Source organism: Squalius cephalus (assembly GCF_949319135.1).
Source record: "Squalius cephalus genome assembly, contig: scaffold_45, whole genome shotgun sequence".
In the NCBI taxonomy this organism is placed as follows: Eukaryota; Metazoa; Chordata; class Actinopteri; order Cypriniformes; family Leuciscidae; genus Squalius; species Squalius cephalus.
Window position 1 is genome coordinate 686,988 of NW_027645855.1, and position 7,318 is coordinate 694,305.

Sequence of the window (7,318 nt, forward strand, 5' to 3'; positions counted from 1 at the left end):
GCAGCCCTATGAACCATACATAGGAAAATGATGAAATTTGGCACACTTGTAGTGATGGTAATGAAAAGTAATTGTAGCAATTTTTGAGTCTCTAGGTCCAACTCTATAGCGCCACCAGCAGTTCAAAAATTCAACATTGAAATGGTTATAACTTTTGAACCCTTTGATCTAGAAAAATGAAACTTAGTACACCTGATTCATCTCATCATGCTGATTAGAACCAATATCTTACATTAAGACTCCGCCCATTACAGAAGTGGCCATTTTGAAAAGTACAGTATGCAGTTTTTTTGCTACTCCTCCTTCAAAATTGGTCTAATTTTGTCCAAACATGTACTCAAATGATCTTCGGACTGAGCCGCATAAAAGTACTGTCCCCGATTTTTTTTATTCTTCTCTGATCAAAAGTTATGACGTCGCAAACTTAACGAGGTCGACCCAAAATTGGTTCAGAAGCTATAGCTCGGCCAAACTTTGATCAATCGAAACGAAAATTGGTACACTTCATCGGAAGCATGATCTGAGGTTCCATGCCAAAGTTGGGAACAGCGCCACCTACGGGTCATGAGATATGGAAAATGCATATTTTGGCCAATAACTTATGAACAGTTTGTCAGAAAATTATAAACTTGGTGTCTATCGATTCCTTGGGTCATGACAAATCCGTGGATATCGATTTTGCCATAATGGGATGTACCACGTGTCCGCCATTTTGAATGATGTCATAATTTGCAATATCTTTTAAACTATTTGAAATTTCTTCACCAAATTTGGTATGGATCATCATTAGCATGGCCCGAAGGTACATGAGAAGTTTGATCACAGCGCCACCTAGTGTTCCAGAGATATCATTGTTTTTTGAAAAAACACTTATAACTTTTGCCAACATTGCTTGAAATTTGATTTCTTTATGTCAATATATTCCTTGGCTTATGCCGATTTCAACGATATCTCATATGTTATTTTTCAACAATGTGACTGGCCGCCATATTGGAGCGAATGTAAAACAGTTTTTTCGCTACTCCTCCTTCAAAATTGGTCTAATTTTGTCCAAATATGTACTCAAATGATCTTCGGACTGAGCCGCATAAAAGTACTGTCCCCGATTTTTTTGCTCTACTGGAAAAAAAAAGTTATGATGTCGCAAACTTAACGAGGTCGACCCATAATTGGTTCAGAGGCTGTAACTTGTGAACAGTTTGTCACAAAATCATAAAATTGGTCTCTATCGATTCCTTGCGTCATGTCGAATCCGAGGATATCTTTTTTGCCAGGATTGGATGTACCACGTCATCATAAGCCATAAGCTACATCAGCATTAAGATAGCTTAGCATGCTAATCTGGTTAACTTGCTTTTGTGTGCTCATTCTTACACTGAAGCCTCTCATCTGAAGTTTGTGATTGTACATCCTCTGAGTGGTGCAGTCTGCTAAACCATGTGCTTCTAATCCTGAGCCGTTCTGGTTGTAGGTTCGAACCCTGTGTTGGATGAGTATAAAAATTGTGTTGATTCCTGTTTTGTTCAGGCATTTTTCTAATCTATTGCGCTAATGCTGCTTGTTTTGATTTCATCCATAAGTACTTCTGAACCTATCTGTTCTTCATGTACATTCTATTTCTGCTCTTTTTGCTCTTCTGGCTCCACATTGGCTAACCATAAGTTACATTAGCATTAAGATATCTTAGCATGCTTAACTGGTTGAGATGCTAAGTAATTCTTTTGTGTGCTTATTGTGTGCTCATTCTTAATCTGAAGCCTCTCCTCTGCAGCTTAAGCGTAAAATGCTAAACCATGTGCCATGAGCCCAAACCATTGTGTTACAGACATAGTGTCTTTCTGAAAAGTAACTCATTAGAATATGATATGTGGCACATTCATATAAAGATTAACGCTTGACTTGATTTATTGAACTTTGGCATCTTGGTAAAAATGTAAAAAAAAAACAGTTTTCCCAATGGTACTACTAGATGAGTAACAGTCACATCACCCAGAGGTTGTGAGTTCGAGTCCTGTCCAACTTCATAAAATGGTTTCTGTATTTTCCAGTTAAGTATTTTTTTAATCTTTCTTCTGGGATTAGAAACATTGTTTATTCTATGTTGAGTCTCACCTGAAGTCTTGAGTATTCAGAAAGTTTTGTGATCAAAAATGATTTCTATAGCAGTCCTTGACAATCTACTATTCTTGCAATGTAAGCATTTTCTTCATATTAATACTTTTTGCCTTTATGTGTTCATTCTCATGTCAATTTCCTTTTATGCATTGTGTGTAGTGAGCTAGAGAGTAGAAGGGTGTGATTTGATGTTGTCATGGTCTAAGTAAACCTATTTTTTTTTAATTAAGCTGGCTTTTATAAATTAAGTTAACTACATAAACTATTATACATGCATTTGTTTGGTTTAAAGCTTTAAGTATTGTTAAAGTTAAAATTAACATTCAGGTTGGACAACGTTTTAACTATTGTCCTGAAGACACTTACTAATTTTAGTATTTCAAAACAATAAAAATTCTTATTATTAGGGGCCAAGCCCCGAAGGGGCTATGGCACCTATTGTATCTGTTAGTTTTCTTATTATTAGGGGCCAAGCCCCGAAGGGGCTATGGCACCTATTGTATCTGTTAGTTTTCTTATTATTAGGGGCCAAGCCCCGAAGGGGCTATGGCACCTATTGTATCTGTTAGTTTTCTTATTATTATTAGGGGCCAAGCCCCGAAGGGGCTATGGCACCTATTGTATCTGTTAGTTTTCTTATTATTATTAGGGGCCAAGCCCCGAAGGGGCTATGGCACCTATTGTATCTGTTAGTTTTCTTATTATTATTATTATTATTATTCTTCTTCCTCCTCTTGAAGTCTATGGCAGCCCTATGAACCATACATAGGAAAATGATGAAATTTGGCACACTTGTAGTGATGGTAATGAAAAGTAATTGTAGCAATTTTTGAGTCTCTAGGTCCAACTCTATAGCGCCACCAGCAGTTCAAAAATTCAACATTGAAATGGTTATAACTTTTGAACCCTTTGATCTAGAAAAATGAAACTTAGTACACCTGATTCATCTCATCATGCTGATTAGAACCAATATCTTACATTAAGACTCCGCCCATTACAGTAGTGGCCATTTTGAAAAGTACAGTATGCAGTTTTTTTGCTACTCCTCCTTCAAAATTGGTCTAATTTTGTCCAAACATGTACTCAAATGATCTTCGGACTGAGCCGCATAAAAGTACTGTCCCCGATTTTTTTTATTCTTCTCTGATCAAAAGTTATGACGTCGCAAACTTAACGAGGTCGACCCAAAATTGGTTCAGAAGCTATAGCTCGGCCAAACTTTGATCAATCGAAACGAAAATTGGTACACTTCATCGGAAGCATGATCTGAGGTTCCATGCCAAAGTTGGGAACAGCGCCACCTACGGGTCATGAGATATGGAAAATGCATATTTTGGCCAATAACTTATGAACAGTTTGTCAGAAAATTATAAACTTGGTGTCTATCGATTCCTTGGGTCATGACAAATCCGTGGATATCGATTTTGCCATGATGGGATGTACCACGTGTCCGCCATTTTGAATGATGTCATAATTTGCAATATCTTTTAAACTATTTGAAATTTCTTCACCAAATTTGGTATGGATCATCATTAGCATGGCCCGAAGGTACCTGAGAAATTTGATCACAGCGCCACCTAGTGTTCCAGAGATATCATTGTTTTTTGAAAAAACGCTTATAACTTTTGCTAACATTGCTTGAAATTTGATTTCTTTATGTCAATATATTCCTTGGCTTATGCCGATTTCAACGATATCTCATATGTTATTTATCAACAATGTGACTGGCCGCCATATTGGAGTGAATGTAAAACAGTTTTTTCGCTACTCCTCCTTCAAAATTGGTCTAATTTTGTCCAAACATGTACTCAAATGATCTTCGGACTGAGCCGCATAAAAGTACTGTCCCCGATTTTTTTGCTATACTGGAAAAAAAAAGTTATGATGTCGCAAACTTAATGAGGTCAACCCATAATTGGTTCAGAGGCTGTAACTTGTGAACAGTTTGTCACAAAATCATAAAATTGGTGTCTATCGATTCCTTGCGTCATGTCGAATCTGAGGATATCTATTTTGCCAGCATTGGATGTACCACATCATAAGCTATATTAGCATTAAGTTAGCTTAGCATGCTAATCTCGTTAACATGATTTTGTGTGCTCATTCACACACTGAAGCCTCTCCTCTGCAGCTTTGTAAAACATGTCCTCTGGGTGGCGCAAGTGGTTCAACCATGCGTCATGAATCCCGAACCATTGTGGTCGTGGGTTCGAGACCAGTGTGGGGCGACTTTGAAATTGTGTATAAAATAATAATTTAAATTCCTTCCGGCTCTGCACTGCTGTTGGTGCTTAAATGCTAGCTGTGCTGCTGTAATTGATGTGCTTACTGTGCTTGATGTACATTAAATTTCTGATGTTTTGCTCTTCTGGCTCCGCATTGCGCTACAGCGGCTGTTGCTTGCTCTGCCTTGCAGGGCTTGGCCCCGTATTGCTGCTTGCAGCTATATTAGCAATTGTTATTGTCAGAATAATAGTATTTTTCTTCTTCCGCCAATGGAAGTCTATGGCAGCCCTATGAACTGTACATAGGAAAATGATGAAATTTGGTACACGTCTAGTGATGGTAATGAATAGTAATTGGACCAATTTTTGAGTCTCTAGCACCAACTCCATAGCGCCACCACCAGTTCAAAAATTCAACATTGAAATGGTTATAACTTTTGAACCCTTTGATCTAGAGACATAAAACTTAGTACACCTGATTCCACTCATCATGCTGATCACAACCAATACCTTACATTAAGACTCCGCCCATTACAGTAGTGGCCATTTTGAAAAGTACAGTATTCAGTTTTTTCGCTACTCCTCCTACAAAATTTGTCCAATTTTCTCCAAAATTTGCTCAAATGATCTTTGGACTGAGCCGCACAGAAATGACTGAACAGAATTTTTTGCTATACTGGAAAAAAAAAAGTTATGATGTCGCAAAGTTAACGAGGTCGACCCAAAATTGGTTCAGAGGCTGTATTTCGGCCAAAGTTTGATCAATCGAAACGAAAATTGGTACGCTTCACCGGAAGCATGATCTGAGGTTCCTTGCCAAAGTTGGGAACAGCGCCACCTACGGGTCATGAGATATGAAAAATAGCTATTTTGGCCAATAACTTTTGAACAGTTTGTCAGAAAATAATAAATGTGGTATCTATGGATTCCTTGCATCATGCCAAATCCGTGGATACTGAATTATCCAAGATCGGATGAACCACGTGTCCGCCATTTGGAATTTTGTCATAAATTGCAATAACTTTTAAACTGTTTGACATATCTTCACAAAAGTTAGTATGGATCATCATTAGCAAGTCCTGAAGGTACCTGAGAACTTTGAACACAGCGCCACCTAGTGTTCCAGAGATATAAGGTCTTATGCATAAACGTTTATAACTTTTGAAAACATTGTTAAAATTTTGATTTCTTTATGTCATTATGTTCTGTGGCTTTTGCAGATTCCGACGATATCTCATTTGTCATTTTCCAACAATGTGACTGTCCGCCATATTGGAGCAAATGAAAAACAGTTTTTTCGCTACTCCTCCTTCAAATTTTGCTCAATTTTGCCCAGAATTTGATCAGATGTTCTTTGGACTGAGCCGCACAGAAGTGACTGAACAGATTTTTGATATTCACTACTGTTCTCGAGATATTTGTCTCCAAAGTTGACCTTGCTTGTGTTTGTTGCATTATGCTAGTTAGCTTAGCATAATCATTGGTTAACATGCTAACCAAATGCCATTCTTTCTAATGTGGCTCTTCAGCTATCAGGTTAACCATAATCTACATTAGCATTAAGCTATTTTAGCATGCTAATCTGGTTAACATGATTTGTTTGTGCTTAATCTTACTCTGAAGCCTCTCCTCTGCAACTTCTGTCCTCTGAGTGGCGCAAGTTGCTAAACCACGTGTCATGAATCCAGAACTATTCAGGTCGTGGGTTCGAATCCTCTGTGGGGCAACTTTAAAATTGGGTATAAGGTTTTCATTTCAATTCATTCCGGCTCTGCACTGCTGTTGGTGCTTAAATGGTCGCTTTGCTTGCTGTGCTTGATGTACATTTACACGGATATTCAATTTCTGCTCTTTTTGTTCTTCTGGCTCCGCACTGCTGTTGGTGCTTAAATGCTTGCTGTGCTGCTGTGCTTACAGTACTTGCTGTGCTTGATGTACATTTACATGTACATTTAATTTCTGATGTTTTGTTCTTCTGGCTCCGCACTGCTGTTGGTGCTTAAATGCTTGCTGTGCTGCTGTGCTTACAGTACTTGCTGTGCTTGATGTACATTTACATGTACATTTAATTTCTGATGTTTTTGCTCTTCTGGCTCTGCATTGCACTACAGCCCCTTCAGGGGCTTGGCCCCGTATTGCTGCTTGCAGCTATATTAGCAATTGTTATTGTCAAAATAACAATTCTTCTTCTTCCGCAAATGGGAGTCTATGGCAGCCCTATGAACCGTACATAGGAAAATGATGAAATTTGGCACACTTGTATTGATGACCATGAATAGTAAATGTAGCAATTTTTGTGTCTCTAGGACCAACTCTATAGCGCCACCACCAGTTCAAAAATTCAACATTGAAATGGTTATAACTTTTGAACCGTTTGATCCACAGAAATGAGACATAGTACACCTGATTGCTCTCATCATGCTGATCACAACCAATACCTTACATTAAGACTCCGCCCATTACAGTAGTGGCCATTTTGAAAAGTACAGAATTCAGTTTTTTCGCTACTCCTCCTTCAAATTTTGTCCAATTTTGTCCAAACATGTGCTCAAATGATCTTCGGACTGAGTCGCACAGAAATGACTGAACCGATTTTTTTTATTCATCTTTGTTCAAAAGTTATGGTGTCGCAAACTTAACGAGGTTGACCCAAAATTGGCTAAGAGGCTGTATCTCGGCAAAAGTTTGATCAATCGAAACGAAAATTGGTACAATTCATTGGAAGGATGTTCTGAGGGTCCATGCCAAAGTTGGGAACAGCGCCACCTACGGGTCATGAGATATGAAAAATTGCTACTTTGGTCAATAACTTTTGAACAGTTTGTCAGAAAATCATAAATGTGGTATCTATGGATTCCTTGCATCATGCCAAATCCGTGGATGCCAATTTTGTCAAGATCAGATGAACCACGTGGCCGCCATTTTGAAGTATGTTATAATTTGCAATAACTTTTAAACTATTTGACATATCTTCACAA